The 19,858-nt window shown below is 47.7% G+C and overlaps 1 protein-coding gene across 1 annotated transcript in view; it reads left to right on the top strand.

Moving 5' to 3' along the window:
* Nucleotides 1-19,858, top strand: part of LOC129382431 (zinc metalloproteinase nas-6-like) — a 62,249-nt gene that overhangs the window by 27,408 nt on the left and 14,983 nt on the right. The window lies entirely within an intron of this gene.

The following is a 19,858-nucleotide window of genomic DNA, read 5'->3' as shown; positions in this document are numbered from 1 at the left end:
TCTATGGATACGACGCAGCGTCCACCTCTGTACTTCCCTTACCCTGATGACAAAGACCTGGCCTTCCAACGCGTGCATCTAAGAAAAACGTAGTAGTTTCCCCCGAAAGGTGAACAATCGGTTGTGATACAAATTTGCATTGAGCCGTATGAAGCAATGATAGTACTTTCATCAGCCATATAAATTTGTAAACATTCGCTTGCTAACAAAATTAACAAACTTGATGACAGCCTGCACAGCAGCCATGAACACATCACACTCGATGAACGCAGACACTCGATGTCAAAACGCTGGCGTGAAGTAGCGTGGCAGCAGCAGCGAGCGAGATGACCATCGTGATTTCTATCGCTTCAATGCAAACTGAGCGCCGACAACACACAGAACGCACAAAGCTGCGACTCGTTGACGCACCTAGACTGCCCCCAATGCAGATCGCTATCAAGATACGGCTGGGCGATAGCGCGAAGCCGCCACATGCGCAGTTGAAGCCGCAGTAGAGAAACCCCCCCTCTCCTCTGCCCGACGCCTCGCAACATTGGTTGCCTAGCGCGCGAAGGAAGACGACACGCTTCCTCCCGCTTTCTTGCATTTCTCATGGGCGAACTTGAACCGCGATCGTCGGCTGCCCTCGCACGCTTACACTTGCACATACAGTGCAAGGTGCGCGGTGACGGTGTAATCGTCGTTGTAAGTTATACGGAATATCACAGCGACACCGACGGCAGTAATGCGCCTTGAGCTTCCACATACTTGCTATTACAATAAAAACCCAATACCATTCTCTCGGGCCTATCAGTATAATTCCCTAGCATTGAAAACATTTTTTTCTATACCCATTGAAATTTCTTTATACTGAGATGACTGTAACTGCGACATAGTGCCTCTGACGGAAACCTTACCCAGCTCTGAAATTATGGATGACGAAGTCGTATGCGATTCTAGCGCTTAGACTGTATATCGCAGAGATTGGGACGACAGAAGAGGAGGTGAGGTACTGCTGGCCATAAAAAATTATCATGTCACTTCTTGTGCCCATACCTTCGAGTATCGAACTTCTGTGGGTTTGCATACGATCGCACCAATCGAATTCAACGTATGATATACTCTACAGACAACCCGATAGCGCCTGGAGTTTCATATACGAGTTTCAAGATAACGTTAACTCTATTAAATCCCTATATAACAAAAGCGACATTTTTTGTGGTGATACAATTTGGGGATATTGACTGGCAAAATTGCGAAGTGAATGACGTGTGCATTGTGAGCTTGTTTAACACAATTTTTCAATTGTGCTATTAACGGATCAACCAACTCGTATTACCAGCACATTGGATCTTCTAACGCCCACACTTCGAGGGTTAACATAATGACTTTTACGGATGGGTTCAGTTACCAACGGTTATTCGAGTGCGCAATTCGTGCACCTCCATGCTCAGGTCACCGGAATCGAATTCACGACAGATGTTTTTCCAAACATCTGTAGGGCGCACTGACAGATTTTGTTTTCATTGATGGATTTCGATCGCATTGTTCATTGCTGTCTCGCAGCTAAAGTTTTATGCTTTAGCATAGATTCTCAAACAATATATCTTCCGCATGAATTTTTTGTCATTCCTTAAAGAATTCAGCGTTGTCGACAACTACATTTCCAGTATTAGCGATGTAGCGTATTGTGTACACTCTAAAAACTAGGGAGAATATCGTAAGAGTGAAGGAGCCGTTTTACTCTTCAAAGCATTGTTTTACTCTCTCAATATGTCGAGTGGAATTAAATGCATTGTTCATTCAGTCATCAAGTTGAGAGTAATATCTTCTTTTCACTCTGTGCTTCTGAGAGAGAGTAGAATGGCCGTTTTACTCTTTCTGCAATAGAGAAGGACACGTAGCGTAAGCTCCTGCTTCAACTGTAGGAGGCTGACGCCGGGCATGGCTACGTATCACTCACGCACGCTGAGCAAAGAGCACAACGTTTGGCTTCTAAGAAAACAGGCAGCGACAGTGAAGTTGGAAGCGGAACCAGCGCACTGCATTTTCACTCGGAGTTGCCACACCAAGCGCGCGCACAACATCGCGGAACAGCACAGCATCGTAGAAAGGCGACCCGTTCAGCGAGCAGGAACGATGGCCATCCAAGGGAGGCCATTTGTAAGCCATCTCGCATTGCCGCGATAAAAGGGCAGTCGTTCGTCATTCGTTGGATATAACAACAAATCCTCTACGGTAAGTGAATTCTAACTTACGTGCACATTCTGCGTATATGACATGCTATGGCCAGGAAGTCGTCGCGGCGATTAGCTGATGCGATTGACCACGGGGCGCGCTATGGCTTTCCAAGTCAGTAAATAAAAAAAAAGTCATCGCGATAACTGCATGTGAGGTTATCACTTGCCGCTATGCGTAAGTGCTTTGAAAATGGCAGACGCCGCCAGAACCATTCTATGTTCAACAAGACTTGATGGGACGGGACGCATAAAATGGTTTGCGTACCTAAGCGCATGATTCCGAGCCTATGCGGAGCGTGCTTTGTGTGCGTTTCAATTCATTCACTTTGACAGTCTACTGTATACAGAACGCTGTTGCAATAAGAACTCACAGAGCAGAAGGCGTCATTTTGCTGGCGGCGTACTTTCATTATACGCCACGCGCTTGACGGTGTCTTTCGCCCATGGGTTACCTACGACTGTTGAAATTATGTGCAGCGCCAGTGCTAGTTAGAAACTTTGCCGCAGGCACTCAGCTACATGCTGCAAGAAGTCTGTTGGGCGCGTTATCTTGAATTTACTGAAAACGCATGAAAGTCGAACACCAAGCACCCAAACACACCTTCAAAAAGCGTACACCACTGCAACCAAACTTGATCGAGCCGAGGTCCTCAAGCCCTGCCCGAGGATCACAAGAACAACAACGCCTCTTTTCAGTACTAAATTCTCAAACGCACTTCCACACGTGTACAACATCGCCAGTAAATAATACCCTGTTCTCATCAGCAACCAGAAACATAACAAGATTTTTCCGACCCGCCCAGAGTAGCCTACAGACACAACACTAATGTTAAAGATATTGTTGTGCATGCCAAACTAAGGACAAAGACGAAGTTGGGAACCGGTCCCTGTGGCCACCCCAGGTGCTCTACATGCAAACATATTCAATCTACTACTATAGTAAAAAGTACTGCGTCGAATTACTCACACAAATAACTTCGGGTTTCACCTGCCAAGCAAGCAACGTAGTCTACTGTCGAGAATGTGCCGCTTGTAGCGAACAATACATAGGGGTGACTGGACAACAAATTCATACTCAACGGCCACCGCGCGGATACAAAACACAATTTACCTAAAGTAGTAGCCGGCCACATTATTGAACATGGTCATATATTCAACAAAAGAATGCTCTATATACAACAAACAAATATCCGTTCACCTAGCGAAAGGAAATATACGGAATCATACATCAAACACAAGTTTAATTGCCTACACCCGACGGGAATTCATTCGGCACGTGGCAACTTAGAATCTTGAAAAGCGGTAACTTAAATCTGAAATTCTAATACCATCAACCAAGGCACAAAACTGATTATGCCACCTGCTAACCTTAATTGTTAACCTCACCTATTCCTCCATTTCGATACTTTTTCCCCTGCATACTACTCAATTTAATATACTGTTTGATGTTTTTTCGTTTATATCAACTGTACGACCTCCCTTTCCCCAAGTACACCTGCCGCCGCCCGCTTCCGCAAACGTCACCCTCCTACTTGTTATTCCGGTTTCGTTTCCCCTTCCCTTTCTTGTTGTCTGCTTTTATTATATATTCTTTTGGAACACCCTCAGCAACACATTTCAAAGTACCAGAGGCCAGTATACCTTTTCGGCGCCTGAGCTACACAGGCTATCACCATTTCTGTATACCGCCATAACGACACCTACGTTGAGCTACTGGGACTAACGTGCCTGGAAAGATCATGCCGCTGCCTTCCAGTTACCCCATGCACTGCACCTCGGACTCCTTGTAGCCATCTTAACTCTTTCGAAATTGCTCAACGCATTGCTGCTACGCTACTAAAGTCACTCTTTCAACTGATGTCTGTTTGAGTCTTTTTTGTTACACGTGCACTGACCGCCTGACCGGCTCTTCTAAAGCCACCAAAACATGCCGCCAACGACACCCCTGCATGCTCCTTAACCTCTCGCTTCCCCAACACCCTCCCATGCCCCTCTTTTTCTTTTCTTGTTCTTTTTTTCCTCTTGGTTCCCCCACCCCCACTTTTTCTCCTTTCCTTTCTTTTCTCCCCGCCTTACCACTCTCCTGCTCTTGTCCCCTCGTCTTGGGAACCACGCTCACAGACGTCAGGTGATAGCGCTAATTTTCTTTAATGTCTCTCCCTTTACAACCAGTCGCCACCGAGAACAACCGCACGTAACGCCACTGCACTAACGCTTTAAAACTAACATGCTGAGGGTGACGAGGCCGCCTTTGACGAAGATAGGTCCTCCTAAAGAAACGTTGGCCAGCCTTTCTGGCCAGCCTTTCTGAGGCACCTTATCTCTGTTTATAACCTTTATACCAAAGTGAAAACGCATAAGGAATTCATATTTTAGGATGAATACGACTGAGCTGGTTTAGCTCATGTATTGAAATGGTGTGATTATATATCTGACCTTATGTCTCGCGTTGCGGTTTTCGAATACGGTGCGAATGTGAAAGGATGCCAATCTGTACGAAGTCGGTGAATTGTCACACGGTGAATTATGCATATAGGAGGAGGTATAGGAAAATACTGAAAGATATCTATAGCGGCCTCACAGCCACCGTAGTCCTTCATAAAGAAAGCAACAAAATCCCAATAAAGAAAGGCGTCAGGCAGGGAGGTACGATCTCTCCGATGCTATTCACAGCGTGTTTACAAGAGGTATTCAGAGACCTGGATTGGGAAGAATAGGGGAGAAGAGTTAATGGAGAATACCTTAGTAACTTGCGATTCGCTGATGATATTGCCTTGCTTACTAACTCAGGGGACCAACTGCAATGCATGCTCACTGACCTGAAGAGGCAAAGCCGAAGGGTGGGTCTAAAAATTAATCTGCAGAAAACTAAAGTAATGTTTAACAGTCTCGGAAGGGAACAGCAGTTTACAATAGGTAGTGAGGCACTGGAAGTGGTAAGGGAATACATCTACTTAGGACAGGTAGTGACTGCGGATCCGGATCATGAGACTGAAATAATCAGAAGAATAAGAATGGGCTGGGGTGCGTTTGGCAGGCATTCTCAGATCATGAACAGCAGGTTGCCATTATCCCTCAATAGAAAAGTTTATAACAGCTGTGTCTTACCAGTACTCACGTACGGGGCAGAAACCTGGAGGCTTACGAAAAGGGTTCTACTTAAATTAAGGACGACGCAACGTGCTATGGAAAGAAGAATGATAGGTGTAACGTTGAGGGATAAGAAAAGAGCAGATTGGGTGAGGGAACAAACGCGAGTTAATGATATCTTAGTTGAAATCAAGAAAAAGAAATGGGCATGGGCAGGACACGTAATGAGGAGGGAAGTTAACCGATGGTCATTAAGAGTTACGGAATGGATTCCAAGGGAAGGAAAGCGTAGTAGAGGGCGGCAGAAAGTTAGGTGGGCGGATGAGCTTAAGAAGTTTGCAGGACCCGCCGTGGTTGCTCAGTGGCTATGGTGTTAGGCTGCTGAGCACGAGGTCGCGGGATCGAATCCCGGCCACGGCGGCCGCATTTCGATGGGGGCGAAATGCGAAAACACCCGTGTACTTAGATTTAGGTGCACGTTAAAGAACCCCAGGTGGTCGAAATTTCCGGAGTCCTCCACTACGGCGTGCCTCATAATCAGAAAGTGGTTTTGGCACGTAAAATCCCATAATTTAAGAAGTTTGCAGGGACAACATGGCCACAATTAGTACATGTCCGGGGTAGTTGGAGAAGTATGGGAGAGGCCTTTGCCCTGCAGTGGGCATAACCAGGCTAATGATGATGATGATGAATTATGCATCGGAATCGAATATAACGGGCACAGTGTGGAATTACAGTTGTAGGGGCGTTTAGCATACGCTTACTGTTTCGGACATGCCTGTGCATTTTAATAATATCAGTTGGCACTTCAGAGTTATGTCGTGACCAATACTCTATTTATTAGTAGGAGTGCTGTAACATTGGTCCTGAACAAGGATGAACTGTCGGTGGATGGATGGAAAAACTTTATTTTCGTCAGAACGCATGTGCGGACGATTCCGTGCTAGATGGCCATCAGCTCATGGCTGACGGCGACCTGGGTGGCCCACTCCACGGCCCTGGTCTGGATGACCGGGTCTGAGCTGGCCAACACGGCCTCCCACTGCTCGAGAGAAGGATCACGCATAATATCCGCCGGTGGCGGCGCTATGCTACAGCTCCATAATATGTGGTCATAGGTGGCCAGTTCCTGGCACCATTTGCATTCCGGCTGAACGTCCGGGTAGATTTTGTGTAACACGTATGGGTTACTGAAAGATCTCGTCTGCAATCTTCGCCAGACGCTTTCCTGCGCCTTCACCAATTGCTTGTCCGGTGGAGGGTAAATTCTCCGCTCAAGTTTGTAATGGTTAGTAATGTCGTGAAAGGACACCAGCCCATCTCTCGTGGACCTCCCTGGAACGTCCGGCTCACCTGCTCGGCTGACGAAACCTCGAGCATTCATGTGAGCCGCCTCGTTCCCAGGGTTCCCAGAGTGGGCCGGTACCCAGACAATTTCCACCTCCGTAGTCCCTCGCCCCGTGGCCCGATTTAGTAATCCTGCCGCTGTGACAGAGATTCTGCCCCTCGCCAAATTTCGGATGGCTGTTTTAGAGTCGCTGAAAATCAGGTCAGCTTCAGTATTACCTATAGCTAGCGCTATCGCCGCCTCCTCTGCAGTTTCTGAGGAGCGGGTTTTGACTGATCCAGAGGTGACTAAGCGTCCCCGCCCGTCCACCACCGCAACTGCAAATGCGTCCTTGTTCTTATACTCGGCGACATCTACGTAGACTGCCCCGTTGTACTTCCCGTACTTAGCATGTAAAGCTCTGGCTCTTGCCTTCCTACGGTTCTCGTGATGTATCGGATGCATATTTTTAGGTAAAGGTTTTATGTACAAGCCCTTGTGCATTTCTCGCTTCACCTGAATTTTCATGTCCCCAGCAGGAGGATCAACTCCAATGCCAATCCCTTCCAATATATCCCTCCCTACTTTCGTTTTGGAAAGTCTACTGAGTTGCATCGCCAAGTGTGCCTCCCGCAGTTCTTCCAAGGTGTTGTGCACCCCTAATCCCAGCAGCCTTTCGGTAGAAGTATTGTTAGGCAACCCAAGGGCCGCCTTATACGCCTGTCTAATCATAGCCTCCACCTTGCCTTTCTCCGTCGCGTCCATCTTCATATAAGGCGTCGCGTACACTATTCTACTGAGCACAAACGCCTGTACCAGCTTACACAAGTCTTGTTCCTTGACGCCTTGTTTACGATTGGCGATTCTCCTGATAAGTCTCACGGTAGCATTGACAGTATTTTTGAGCCTTTCCAAGGCCTCCCTATTCTTCCTGTTAGTCTGCAGATACAGCCCCAGGATCCTGATCGTTTGGACCTCAGCGACCGGTGCACCCCCCACTTTCACCTTCAGCGGTGGTGGCGGCACATAGTGCCTCGCATGTATCCCTCTTGGTTTATGCCTAAGCACAAAAAGCTCGGACTTGGGCTGAGAGCACGAGAGTCCTGCCTCGCCCGCTAGCTCCTCCACAATATCCACTGCCTGTTGTAAAGTTTCCTCCAATTGTGCGTCGCTTCCCCTTGTTACCCATAGTGTAATGTCATCCGCATAAAATGTATGTTTAAGTCCCGATATCATTGCCAGCCTGGGTGGTATCTTGATCAAGGCGAGATTAAACAAGAACGGCGATAAAACCGACCCTTGTGGTGTCCCCCTGCCCCCCAACGGGAAAGGATCCGATTTAAATTCTCCGACTACAATCTCCGCAGTCCTATCCTCCAGAAATGATCTGATGTATCGGAAGGTTCTACCCCCCGGTCCTATGTCCGATAGGTTCCTTAATATTGCCTCATGGGTGACATTGTCAAAGGCCTTTGTGAGGTCGAGCCCCAAGATAGGCTTGGTGCCCGTGCCGTACCCAGGATCAACCACGTCCTTTTTGAGCTGTATCATGACGTCCTGCGTTGATAAATTAGCCCTGAAGCCAATCATCGTTTTAGGTATCAACTCCTTGTCCTCCACATAGCCCTGAAGCCTGTTGAGGACCACATGCTCCATCAATTTGGCCAAGCACGACGTCAGCGAGATGGGTCGAAGATTCTCAATACAGATCTTCTTCCCTGGTTTAGGAATAAATGTAATCCTAGCATGCTTCCACTCTGCCGGGATCTCCCCGGCCGCCCAATATTTGTTCATCAAGTCCGTGAGCGCCCCCACTGACTTGAAATCCAGGTTCCTCAGCATTTTATTAGTAACCCCGTCCGGACCCGCTGCCGACGTAGTACGAAGCTGCCCCATTGCAAACTCCACCTCCGCCACCGTAAAGTCCGCATCTAATTCGAAGTTTTCCTCTCCCGAGTAATCCGGTAAGAAACCGCCCGCCTCGCCGTTTATGTAACGACTTCGGAGTTCTTGAATGAACTCCCCAGTCGTGCCTTGATACTGATGAACTAACCTAGCCATTTGACCCTTCTGCGCCGATTTGGTTGCCGCCGGATCTAAAAGGTGCCTCAACAACTGCCATGTTTTTTTGCATCCGAATTGCCCATTCATCCTGTCACAAATCTGCCCCCATTGTTTGCTTTGCAAGTCCAACGTGTAGGTTTCAATTTCTCGTTCTAGCTTGGCCACCTTCCTACGGAGGACCCCATTATGCTTTTGTTTCTTCCATCTCCGAAGGAGACTCGCATGCGCTTCCCACATGTGTAACAGTCTAGAGTCCGCCGTAAAACTTTCCTCCACAGTCGGAACCTCTTCTGTGGTACCCTTCACGTCCTGCTTGAGCGCCTCAACCCAGGCTCCCAAGTCCTCGATTTCCCCGCTCACTGTGTTTTTCCCGACTTTCCGAAATCTGTCCCAATCCGTCACTCTAGGTCCTTTTACCCTGTCTTTGTGCTTAGCAGCACTAAATACCGTGGAAAGGATATAGTGATCACTGCCCAGTGGCTGTCCCGTATTTACCCACTTTGCATCCCTAATACCTTTAACAAATGTGAGGTCCGGAGAGGTGTCTGTGCTAACGCTGTTGCCTATCCTCGTATGATCTAGCGGGTTGTTCAAGATTGTCCATTGTAGGTCCTGAGCTACCCGCCAAAGCCTATTTCCCTTTGGAGTGGCTCGTATGTAGCCCCACTCCGGATGAGGCGCGTTGAAATCTCCAACCACGATGAGTTGAGCCCTAGCCGCTAGCCGTTGCGTCTTTATCAAAAGGTCTGGCAAGCCCAGCCCTTTATCTTTAGGAGAAGAATATACATTAAGTACAAAGAGACTCTTATCGTCCTTTCTTTTGGGCAGAACCTCTAGCAGGACGTAGTCCTCTCTGCTACTATCTATGGTATGCTGAATCGCCGTGGCGTTGCGATGGACTAGCACGGCCGTGAAGACGCTCGATACACCCCCCCGATCAATCTCTGGCGGTGTAAATGCCTTAAATCCCGGTAATTTCACCCAGCCACTAGCCTCTTGCAAAGCTATAATGTCAGGCTTACTGTCCAGATTTTGTATGTGCAATTGCAGGTTCCCCCGCTTGCGACGGAAGCCCCTGCAGTTCCACTGCCAAACCTCAATTTGCTGGCGAGGGGCCATGATTAGGCACTAGGTTCACTAACATCGGCGCTTGGCCGACTACGGGAGGCAATCTAGCCTGTAGCGTAGCATTGAGCTGTTGAAACATGCCCATAACCTGTGTTTGAAAAGCCCGCATGTCATTGGTGAAGGCGTCAAGACGCTCCTCAATCTTGTCTAGTCTGGCTTCGATCCTGTCGACCCGAGCTTCCAACCTATCCTGTCTTTCCTCCAGTTTTCCTATTCTGTCCGCAAGGGCAGACATTTCCCCCCTAAGACTAGTGACTTTAACGACTGGCTGCGGCGTGTCCGCCGTTGAAGTTTCTGCCACTCTTTTTGCATTAGCTCCCTCATCCGCCGATGGCGGCCTCTTAAGCTTCCCCCGATTCTCCACCTCCATAGCTGTGCTCTCGCTCTCGCGAGAAGCAGTCGCCTGTGCTGCTTTCAGTGGGGCCTGGACCACCGGCGTCTGTACCCTTTGTCCTTTGTCGCTTTTAAGCGCGCGTTCCATCTCTGCCATCCTGACTTCCATCTTTTTAATCGTCTCAGCCTGCTGCTGCACCTGCCTTTGTAGCTCCTTCTCTCGAGCAGTCTCACTCTGGGAGGCCACGTAGGGCCAGCTCACCTTTTTTCTCGTGGCACTGGGACTTCGTCCATGACTGGAACCCTGTTCTCCTTTGCCACGCTCGGGTCCGGGCAGTGGTGGGAAGGAAGTGGATCGGTCCCTGCTCTTGTTATCGTCTCTCGCACCGCTGGATGACCGCTTCCTGGGCCTCGAGCGCCGCTCCTCCTTGTCAGTTTGGCCGTTGTCCTCACTGCCCTGCTGCAGGCCCGTCGGCTGCTTACGGGCTAGACGAAACTTGCAGTTCCGGCTACCCGTGTTGTGCGCCCCATGGCACACGATGCAGTCCGGAGTGCAGGTCAGCGGCTCTCCGTCCGGTGGCGCAGGATGATCCTTTCCGCAACGGCGACACAGATTAGTCTTCGGACGATAACAAACGTCCGCCCGATGTCCCACTCGTCTGCAGTTATAGCAGGTCTCGACTAACTCTCTGTACGGAACCACCGCGTACAAACAGTTCCAGTATATAACCTGCCAGGGAACATGCTTCCCCCCGAACGTTATCTGAATCGCCTTCGACTTTCCCAAAGGTCTGGCATCCAAAATTTCTATGCCGTCATTCCTCTTCAAGAATCCCGCCCGAACTTCTGCCAGTGGGCATCCGTTGTACGCGTTGTAAATGACTCCGCGCACAGAGTTCTCCGGCGCCGCCACGTACGCCGAAATCTCAAGGTCATGACCGCTCAGCTTGAGCGTCTTTACATTCGCATATGCCCCACAGCGATGCATACACGGCGTGCTCACCGTCATCGTGTTATTTGTCTCGTTGACCCGTACCAGGTCTTCCTCCGCCGCAGTCGCATTCGTCAGCTCCGCTGCCGCTCTCAAGGCATATCCGAGTTCCCTCGACGTCACCATACTCAAGTCCCAATTCTTGGGTCGGCACACAACCTTGAAGTCCTTGGGCGGCATCTTCAGAAACGGTCCCCGTTTCTTCCACACCGGCGCTTTCCCGCGCTTGACTTGTTCTGCTCCGTGCGTCTGGCGCCCGTCGCTGCCCGCCTGCTTCTCGCTAGGCCTACTCTCGGGATGGTTCCCGTATAGAGATTTCTTGAATCGATCTTGAGCCCGCAAAACCCAGGCCCATTCTCCCGCCTCGAACTCTTCGGGCGTTATAGTCTCTCCCTCAACGGAGTACTCCATTGTCTTCAGCCTCACAGAGGCCCACAACCACAAGTCACCGCCCCGGAGCCCGGTGCCGTCGGCGGCAGCTCGGCCTAATGATGAGGCTTAACTTTGCCGCGCGGTGGTTGAGCACGAAAAGCGAGGGAAGAAACCCCTAAAAAGGGGGCAGACTTGCCGAAATTAGGTGTCCGCAGGCAGAGGGCAACTTCCTGTGGACAATCCCACCAAAAGCAAGTCCACAGCACAGGGAGTTCCACCGAAAAACGGTCTCAAAGCGGGAGCCCATGCGGAGCACGTCCGCTATCTTCGACTGTCGGTGATTTCTATTTTATTTAAAAATTGAAGTTAGTTTAGCAGTTGACTTTTCAGTCATTTAGATGTTTCGCATGCATTTCAGTAGAAAGACCAAGAGCTAAGGCTGTCTTTTTGCGCAGTGACCTTATTTCTTGACTGTCTTGATGTTTCTAAACCATCTCGTCGTGTTGACTTCCGAAAACAATATTTTTCAGGCACCCACATTATACAGCGCAAGAAGGCAGCTGCAAGGACTGCAAGCCCACAATACTCCACGTGGTGCAGAGTAGCGCACTCTAAAGAATAAAAATACATTGTCATGCAATCAGGACGAGAAAACTAGAATGTGGGCATATTGGTTTACCATTTTACTAAATGTTATCAAAACTTTCAAAATGCAGTATGTTACACCAAAATGAAAATTCTCACGGGCTCTAGGCAGTCACGTTACCATAGTATTTTTTGGGCAATGTCTCTGATGGGAAAATTAAGATTAAGTATGCTCTCCAAAGAGAAACGCATAGGAGCAAGTTTGATATAAAAGTTCGAAATACGTTTTGTAGAAAAGCTGATTACATTTTTGAGAAGTGAAAGCTTTTTGCCTTTCCTCTCAACAGATATATCCATGTGACAAAAAATAGCGGTACAATAAAATTGCAGATTTGCTTCGTCACATAATGCAAACTGGCAGTGAGAACGGTGCCTTTGTTCACCATAAGAACCAACAGCTCATGGTTGGTTGCCTGCTGACATAATATAGCCGCACGTAAATGCAAGGGTGCAAATACAAACCACTGTCATTCTCTATTTTAAACGCTGACACGAAGCAGACATATCTTCATGTCTTCCCCTTTATCTACTTTTTACACCTAAGTTTAGAAGTTTGGCTTCCTCCTAGGTTCCAGAAAGAAGAAGCGTTGGGTACAGAGTACCCCAGGTGTAAGAAGTTATTAGCGTTTACGTACATGCGCACGGAACCTGTTTAGTAGAACTGCTCGCGGCTCCCGAAGTGGGAGAAAGCCCTCTAACTGCGTGCACCGTGGAGCGCACCTTACGCCTTAATTAGAAGCCACAGAATCGCTTGCAATAGAAAAATTCATTCGGTACATGTAAAATTGTGGTTTCTCCTCCTTTGAAATAGTCATATGAGTGCTTCTGGCAGGTATTTGAGATTTTGAGAAGGGTGACTCAATCTACTTGCCAACCAAGTATGCTAGTGGAGACAAGGATGTGTTCAATGCCAAGAACTGAGAGTATCTCCGTGGAACACTTGTTCATCATTTGGCGGATGTGAACATATAGTGTGAAGAAAACAAAAGCCCTTTAGTTTGGTGGCTTCTGCAGACATAACGTTTATGAGGGAAAATACACTTAAAGCATTTTAGCATATAGTAAATTTCTGGACTTCAGATAGAGTGCAAAGTAAGGCAATGTATTAATCTTCCCACACACGGATATACTTGTTTTGAGACGATGATTCTGTGAAGCGCGATAAGTTTTCTTACTTTATCATACTTTAACCACTTCAGTAGGAAAGAAACTTTGGTTTCAGGTAGTTGGTTCATTGTGGAAGTATATGCATAGCCGCAAGCAATATCCACGCGCATGGATGAAATATGTGAAACAGGATGGTGCCTTTTCTAATTTATGACTTGCTTCTCTGTTTGTCTTTTCGTGCACTTCCCAGCCTATACTTATGCTTATGTCGCCTTGGATGCATCATATTTATCACATCTGAATTTTGGTTCACATCTGAAGCCACGCTAAGCTTTAGTTAGATTATATTTTCAACTAGTCATAATAATTGATCATATATTAATGCAAGCTGCTACTCAGAATTTTAATGCCATAGCTCGTTGCAGTTTTATACTCTGTTGCTACACACAAGATAATATTGTAAATTTAATTATATTTATTTGTGAGAAAGTGTAACGGATTAATCCCAACAGTACCAGGAAACTACTTTCGTGGGGAGGTTAACCGAGTAGGAAATATGACACGCCTCTGTAGTACTTTGGGACAGGGCAGGATATTGCTGCTGAACCACGACAATGCACACTTAGAAACAATGGTGTACAGCCCATACATAAATAACTTTACGTGAAATATAAGCAAAGCTCGCTAGACCTGCGGCCTCACATGAGAATAACCGACACATTTTTAAATGCACTGTACTCTCAGTCAGAAAAATCCATACGTTGTACAGGAGGCTATCAAAGGAGCTGCTGTCTTAGAATATGTCACAAAAAAGTTTCTTGCAGCATTTATGTACGTTACCAGCCCCATGTTTAGTAGCCCATCTGCTAACCTCCGCCTTATATGTCCATGTGTTTTGTGCTAGAAATGCGCTTGCTGGCCATTGGTTTGGCGCATATTTCTCTTCGATCGTAGTGTCTATACTTTGTGAGTTTGCGCACTTTTTTCTATGTTTAACTTTCGATTGTATACTTACTTTTGGAATATATGGAACCAATTGCAAATAAAGAATATCTCTACGCTATAACACTGATGAAGCTTTAGATAATATACTTATAATTTATTACAAGATGTGTTATAAAGTTCATGGGCATCATTGTAATCAGATTTTATGTGTGTGTCAGTTTTTTTTTTTCAACTTATTATTCAATTTGTCTTGTGACTGATCAATGAAAATTTTGACCTTTTAAGAGAAAAAAATGTTTCATTTGAGTAACTCGGCCGCTACAGCTTACTTCCAATGCGCCAAGCATAAGCGCAGGAGCTGCTGATGAAGGAATAAAATATTCCCCACATTAAAGTATTGCGAAATCGTTCTATCGTGACCATCGCTCCACATTATGAGTGCCTTCACACTATTGGGAAGAGTACTAGCACTCTGTTCTGAAGGAGTAAAATATATTTGTTAGGAGCACAAGAACTCTTTTGGGGGAGTATAAGCACTAGGTTTGGAGAAGTAGAAGTATTCAGTTTGGAGGAGTAACAGCACTCGGTCTGAGGGAGTGCTAGTACTCTTGTGGGTAGATTGTTAGCACTCTGCGGAAGAGCACTAGTGCTCCCTTTGCTTGCGGTGGAGTAATAAAACTCTACCAGGGTAGTTCTCTCTCTCACTGGGGATCGATCTACTCTCGAAGAGGGAGTGAAATATAGGACAAGCAGACGCTCCGTCGAAGAGTGTTTCTGGAAATCTCTTTGTTTTTAGAGTGTACCTCAAGTGTACCTGAACTAACGTCATCCATTCGCTTGTTCGCAGACGACTGCGTGACTTATCGTGAAATCTGCTTACCATCCGATCACACTACTCAACGAGATCTTGACCGTATTATTAACGGGTGGTCATCTTGGCAAATGATCCTAAACACTGATAACTGCAAACTGATAACATCCGCTCGCATTTCCCGCTATCGATTACTCATTTGATAAGAACTCCGTTACACACAATACCACATACAAGTGCCTTAGGATCCTCCTTACATCAACTCCGCTCACGGTGTGCCCACGTCGGAAAATGACTGCTAAAAATTCTCGTACGCTGGGTTACCTGAAACGTAACCTTCGTGGTACGCCTGCCTTCATGAGACAAATTGCCTATCGAATATTTGTGAGACCTGAATTCGAATTTGCGGCCCCTATCTGGTCACCTAATCAACCGTACGTAATCACGGCTGTAGAGTTAGTTCAAAACCGCGCCGCCCGCTTCATTATCGGAGATTATCACTGGAACTCGTGCATGAGTGACATTGTCATTTTTATTCTTCTCACGTCTTGAATCACGAATAACCACAGCATTGCTTTGCTTGTTTCACATAATAATCCATAGCACGCGCCCGTCTACCCTGCTGCTCGCTCGTCCACTTCTACGTCTACATAATCATATCAGATTCCAGCGTATCTTTGGCCGAACCAATGCTTGCAATTCGTTTACATGGCTCCGTGCGATTTAGTATTGAAATGACGTACCAAGCGACATAGTTGACATTCTTGAACTTATATCCTTCAGAGCACGCTTAAACATATTTCCCTAATTCATTACAACTAAACCTACTTTGCATCTATGGCGATGTTCTATACAATATTTTTCCTCTAAGTATTGCGTTATTTATATTTTTAGGCTTGTTCGTTCATCTTTACTGGCTAGCAATTGTATAATTACTTTTTGCTTCTGTATTTTTACTCCATATTCTTCAGTTGGACGCTAGCACTGTCGTCTCTGTATTTTTGCTTTGTTTCTCTGCAAATTCTGGGAGCTTCCGCTCCCTCGTTGCAGCAGTACATGAAGATACTTCCGTGGACGTTCCTGGCGCGAAGCCGTGCGGTTGAGCAGACGCGGGAGCGAGTCAAGCGTCACAGACAGCAAGGCCACTGCGTTGTACTCTGACAGCTGCGACTGCTCGGACGACGATTTCAATGTCATGAGCCGAACTGCAAAGAGAAGACTGCTGCGGACGTAATCGCCGGCAAGTGTTTCAACCGTGAAAGATATACCACAGCACTGGCCGCACAGTGTTTTCTTCTTGCCCGTGGACACCATCACCGATTCGTGGCTTCTGGACAGGCAGGTTCTTTGCTATTCGAGTGCATCGCACCGAATGAAACCAAAGATGTGGGAATAAACTCACGGAAGAATGTCTTGGCACTAGTCCTTTTACATCGCAGCGCCCTGCAAAGCCTTCGGAATGTTACGGCAATCGACAAAGTAAAAGCGCGATCGGCACTAACGGCATCGCTGGCGTCATTTATGACGTCGACGCTTCAATTCTGGCTGACGACTTGCCAATATTAATAAAGCCAACAACAGAAGGCACTGTCATCACGCATCTCACCGGACAAGGAAACACGCTGCTTGAAGCTTGCGTTTGAAGGAGACTGCCTTCCGTCTCACGTCAAACTTCGCCATATCCACCATCCAGGTCGACTTTACATACCGAAGCCCCTGCAATGCCACAAGTGCTTCAAGCTTGGCCATGTAAAGAACGTCTGTGCGAACAATGCTCTGCGCCCTCGTTGCGCTGAATCCCATTAAGAAGACGTCTGCTACGCGACTTTTCTGAAGTGTCCTAATGGCCGTGGTTCCCACGAAGCCTCGTCGAAGGACTGCCCACGGGTCCAGAAGAAATTGGCAGTTCTAAAGCGCATGGTTCGGAACCACTCGACACAAAGCGAGGCTGTCGCGACACTTAGGTGGCGATGGTATCGTCATCAAAGAGCGCAACGACACGCCGCAAGAAGCAACACGCCGTCTTTGGCTAAGGCGGCTGCTGCACCAGCGTGGAGCGCCACCATGCGATAACGACGAAAGTGGAAAGGCTCGATAATCCTGCAGAGCGGGCCCGAACTTCAAAGCGCTCAATCTGCCACGGAGACGCCTCGAGTACCGCCGCTTTCGCCACCCACCCAAATCGCTGATGCAGCACCTGATGATCACCAGCTGCTAATATTGACACGAGTACCTATCTTTATCGGGTGACCACGTTTCGCCGCCTAACAAATGTTATCGCACAGCGTGGGACGCGCCTGCATGTATCCGAAGTTTCTGGAAAGTTATCGATGCTTCTATCCGGCTGTTTCATCGCGTGACGCGAATGGTGTAGAACTTTGTGGAAGCCACGCGGGTCCCAACGATTAGCCTGGAACGTTCGACGACTGCTGTATAAAAGCCGACCCGCTTGACCCGCTGATCAGATTTTCGACGATCGCCGACCATGTTCGCCGCTATCGTTGTGCTATAAGTGTAGCCTGTTTTTGTGGGTACAGGTTCGCCCAATAAAAGTTAGTTTTACTTTTCACAGTATTGCTACTGTGTTTTTCAACGTCACCACCACGTGACAATATTGTTGCGGTCAATGATGAATGCTATGCGTGCTCTACTAAGCAACATGGAAGCCCCGTGGGCGCAGAGCCTGCAGGGGCTGGACACCCTGGGTCCAGTGCTTGTGGCTTTAGGGTAAAGCAATGGCCCGCCAGATGCCATCGTTTCGAGAGGAGGTCCAGAATGCCTCTGTGCTTCAATGCAACGCCAGGGGACTTAGGTCGCGTATGTCCCACTTTCGACAGTTTGTATTCATGAATAACATTCCCATTATTGTCCTTTGTGAGACAAACCTGCCATCTCCCCTGAGATTGTCCGGGTATAAGTGCATTATGTCCTCCACTCATGCGTAATGCAGCAAGATTATTGTTTTCATACGGCGTGACTTGACATGCAACTTGACAATGAAGACTAGTACGTGTGCTTGACTGTGAAGAAGATCAAGGTCACTTTAAAACTCTGGGAGCCAATTTTTCACCATCAAGTTGTCTAAACTTCGAGCGTTTACGTTAAATTTTGACAGCGACTACACAGCCGTGGGTGATCACTGAAGATTTCAATGTCCACCACTATCTCTGGGGAAGCTCCAAGGCAGAAGATTGGTGTCCATTCGTTCTGACCAAGAACTTTGTCTAAATGATGTAAGCCCCAACCTATCTGCGAGGAATCGGGCATAGTAGCTGGCTCCACCTTAGCTTTCTTTCACGTTCGTTCAGTAGAAGGGTTCAATGGTTCCTGGACTTGGAAACGCGGGGATGTGAGCAAGTCCCAACTTATCTCACAATTGAGGGGCGGACTTGCTCCAAGGTCGATGGAGCCATCCAAGGCATTGGCTGGCCGAAATTTAAATCGATCCTGGAAGACTACTGTCGAGAGGACATAGCATCAAGCCTAGGGGACGCAATAAAGGATGCTTTACCGGTTGCCATACGTGCAATATTCAGAAACTCCGCGCGCAGCGAATTCGACATGGTGTTAGAGAAACTTCCGGCAATTCGACGCCGTGCGGAACGAAGATATAGGCGCAAGAAGTTCATTCATGATTTGAGATTGGCCAGACGCATACAGAAGAAAATACAGTGTCGTGTGAAGAAGCTGGCTTCACAACGACGGATGTCTTTCTGTGAGTGTCTGGATCGCCAAAAGCCTTTGTCTCTTATATGGATAACTGTTCGCGGCCTCCGTGCAACACCTGGACCGCGCAACCCATTTAATTCGCTGGCTCTTTACTTACAATGCAAATACATTCAACTCGCAGAATCCTTCTGTAGGTGGGTTGCCGGTGAAGCAAGCTCTGCTGGAACGCAGGCTCCCGGGCACTTGCCATTCTCACGTAATCCCCGTATGGAGCGCCCTTTTTCTCTGGACGAGCTAGAGCCTGCGCTTGCTTTATGCAGGTGTTCCTCAGCGCCAGGGCCAGATGGCATTACATGTCGCGCTCTGTGTAACCTTGGTGAAAGACCTTTATAGGAAATTAAACGACTGGTGGCCGAATGGCACAGTTCCCAAGGAATGAAGTCATGTCGCCTGATTCCGCTGCTCAAAGCTGGCATGTCGCCTTTGGACAATGCGTCATACCTTTCGATCGCGCTTGCTGCTTGTGTAGGAAAAGTACTGGAACGGACGGTTCATGCGCTTCTGGAGTAGTACCTACAGAACTATGAAATTTATGGAGGCACGTTGACAGTATTCAGGCGTGGCCATTCATCTATAGACAACGTTGTCGATTCGGTAACATGCGTCGAATACCAGAAGGCATGTACACGCTTGTCTGCCGCTTTGTTTCTAGACATTAAAGGGGCTTAAGATAATGTTGCCCAGAAAGCCATTCTTAAAGCGTTAGAATCAATAGGACTTGGTGGCAAGATATATCTCTGGGTTGGTAGCTACATACAGATGCAATCATTCCATGTGCTCACCGGGGATGGCCCGATACCCCAATATTACAGCGGCCGCGGAGTCCCGCAGGGCCGACTACTAAGCCCAACGCTTTTTTATCTAGCCCTTATTGGACTGCTCGAGGACCCGTCAAACACCGTTCAACTCTCTATGCTGGTGACATTTGTATCTGGACGTCGGCAATGACGCGTCTTCAGCTTCGCGCTCGGCTTCAGAAGATGGCCTTATCGACATCATGCTACCTACGCAAACAAGGACTGGAGTTGACGTGGGAAAAATGCGCACTGGTGGCGTTTACGCGCAAGCCAATGTCTGCATACGTCATATGAATC

This window comes from Dermacentor andersoni, chromosome 6 (genome assembly GCF_023375885.2).
Source record: "Dermacentor andersoni chromosome 6, qqDerAnde1_hic_scaffold, whole genome shotgun sequence".
Taxonomy (NCBI): Eukaryota; Metazoa; Arthropoda; class Arachnida; order Ixodida; family Ixodidae; genus Dermacentor; species Dermacentor andersoni.
The sequence above is the reverse complement of the archived record's forward strand: the minus strand, read 5'-3'. Positions and strand labels throughout refer to the sequence as shown.